General features: G+C 43.7%; 1 non-coding gene across 1 annotated transcript; it reads right to left on the bottom strand.

Annotated features, from left to right (window-relative positions):
- Positions 1–2,292: 2,292 nt before the first annotated feature.
- TRNAK-CUU lies at positions 2,293–2,365 on the bottom strand. Its single transcript has one exon. It is a non-coding gene; the product is annotated as a tRNA-Lys (tRNA).
- Between the last annotated feature and the right edge of the window lie 570 nt (positions 2,366–2,935).

Consider the following 2,935-nt stretch of genomic DNA (forward strand, 5'->3'; position numbering starts at 1 on the left):
AGCTTGATGAAGTCGACGATCTTGAACGTGCCATCGAGATCGGATCCTTGACGCCTCTAATCCCCACAAACGTTATTCCCATGGCTTCAGCTCCTGCCACTGCCATGTTGTACAATGCCTTCCTCGGATCTCCTGGAGGTGGCCTAGATGCAAGGATAAAGGCTTGTGTCGCCATATACCCAGCTTCTGGTGTCTTGGGGATAATATTCCCTCTTGTGTCTATCGACATAAAAGACATGTCGAGATTTTGAACCAGGTACTCTCTTTCTCCTTCAGGTATGTGTTGCAATCTTGACCTTGCTCCGTTCCGAGCTTCTCTATGACTATCTCCCGAGGTTCCAGATTGTCGACTTAACTCCGCCCTTCGCCTCGCTTGACGCGGAAGCTGCCTCCTTTCTTCTATTTAAAGCTTCTGTCTGTTTTTGCAATTCCCTTGCAGCTCGTGCGAGCCTATATTGATATGCTTGCAACTCTCTGCGGCGTGGCTGTTGTAGCCATTGGTTCTGAGCCATCCATAGCTCTTGCGGCTCTATCCCATGCTGCCTGCGGAAGCTGAACTCTATCGCGAGGTTCAGGGCCGACGTATTTACTGCCTAGACCTTGTCGTAGATTAGAGGGATCAACGTATGGATTTCCCAAATTGTCGAAAGCCTCGGATGTTTCCTCCTGGTCACGGCTTGGCTCTCCGATAACATAAATCTGATGATGCTTTGTATTCAGATCTATGTTGGGTTTGGTGACACCATCATTTAGACTGGTGAAGACCTTGCCCATTGTAGTAGATTTGTCGATGAAGTCTGTAGTCGTCGACACCGCTTGAGCCATCGCTTATATAGGAGTCCGCAGATGACTCAAACGACATGTCGCTGAAGATCTTGGCGAGTTTTTCTCTTGCCCTAGTGCTGATGAAGCGTGACGACGAAGTTTCTTCCTCTCCTGATTCGGTTGACGATGTATAACTTGAAAAATCGGAATCGACCGCCGACGATCCCGACGAAATCGGAATTTCGACACGATACGATCCTTCTTTTTCGACGCGAAAGTGAAACCTTCCGAACGTCATCTCCATAGGCTCCTCCAGATGTGCATATGCATCCAAACGGGAGGGTGGGTGAGGAACAAAATCGACAAGACCAGTTGCGATCTGTTTACCTCGATCCATTGCGTTGTTTGCGGTTGATGAAGTCGACGATCTTGAACGTGCCATCGAGATCGGATCCTTGACGCCTCTAATCCCCACAGGTGCTTGTGAGCCCTAAAGGTCAGCCTTTTCTATTTCTCCATGGAGAAGCACGTCTAGGTGTTCTTGTAACTGGCACGTGGGACCCATCGATAGCACCAGTGCAATTCTGCATATGGGAAGTTTGGAAGAAAAAAAACATAAGAAATAGATAAGAGAAAAGTTTTGGTAGGAAATAAGGTTTGCAGTATGGACCTGGAAGTATGGGAAGAAGCGGCGGTCTGTAGCTATCATTGGACGAGTTTCATAGAGATTGAGAGGTTTGACGATTCTTGTTGTTAAGGTTGGAATAATATCCAAGAACTCCCTGACATATTTGCTGAAACTCCAACCGCTATACTTAAACTCTAATTGCATTTTTTTCATATGAAGCATTGTGGGAGAGCATGTACAAGAAAAACGCCAGCTTCTCTTCCACCTTGATCCTAGAATCTAAAATCAATCCCTCCTCTCTAAGATATGATGCCAACAACATGAAAATGTTCGGCTCCATTCTAAAGGCAGCTAAGAAGTTCTTGAGGTGTCCTCCAAGCAATTCTCTAACATACTCCTTGTCATATACAAATGAAAGGTGTCTTTGATGTCTTTGTTTTTGCCATGTTAAGCGGAAGTACAATACAGGCAAAATAACAAACATAAATTCTTCATCTTCATTTTTCCTCTTCCTAACACGTTCTACACTCCCCAGTTCCATGACAACCTATATTAATACACAGAAAATACACTTTGTGCCTAAATTTCTAATCCAGAAGATGCTGGCAATCACTTGTTAGTTTCAAATGCATGTTGTTCAGCAAGGTCGTTCAAAATGAGGAGCAAGTTCACATGACTGGTTTGACGGCTGCGTTCTTTTCTCAGAAATGACTACGCTTATGAGATGAGATTCATTTTGTCCAGAACTTATCTTAAACTGAGCAAAGCTATCCGACCTTGCTTTATTCAACTTGGGATATGATCTTGAATATATATTGAATGGAGTTACGTGCAGATAAATTGTTCAGAGTTGGTAAAGTTTGCCAAGAATGGAGTTACAAAAAATTTGGAACAACAGACGCCCACCGTGGGGCTCGAACCCACGACCACAAGGTTAAGAGCCTTGCGCTCTACCAACTGAGCTAGACGGGCTTTGTGACACTTGAGTTTTCTTTTGGCTGCAATACTGTACAGTATAAGTAATCCAAACAAAAACTTGGAACAAGTACCTTAACTTACCACAAGGTTTGAAAACAGATATCAGTCACCGGAAAGAAAATTCCATGCCATCTGGATCAAATGGCCTTCAGTGAGTACAGCTCCATGCCATGATAAACAAAGCAGAGCAAGATACACTGAGTAAACCACTCTTCCAACTTCCAGATGCAAATGAAATTAATTTTATTTGCAGAAAAAGGGCAATTAATGTTTCAGACGCTAGTATTAGCATACTGGTCACCCATTGATAATTTACTAGGATGCATAGGCGCGGCGACACGCCGCGCCCGTGGTGCTATTCTTTTGGCATATTTATAGTTAGTGCTAATTATTTTGGAGTGTACATCTGATCGTTTGCGTTGAAAAGTGTGGCAAAGCAAGTTAGTTCTCTCGCAGAGGCTGCTATCAATTTAGATCCTTGTTAGAAATTAACTTAAGTCTTAATATGAGGGGCAATAGATGATGCTGTAGGGGTACGTATTTACAACATAACACATTGGAGGC

The sequence above is a fragment of the Lolium rigidum genome, chromosome 1 (assembly GCF_022539505.1).
Source record: "Lolium rigidum isolate FL_2022 chromosome 1, APGP_CSIRO_Lrig_0.1, whole genome shotgun sequence".
In the NCBI taxonomy this organism is placed as follows: Eukaryota; Viridiplantae; Streptophyta; class Magnoliopsida; order Poales; family Poaceae; genus Lolium; species Lolium rigidum.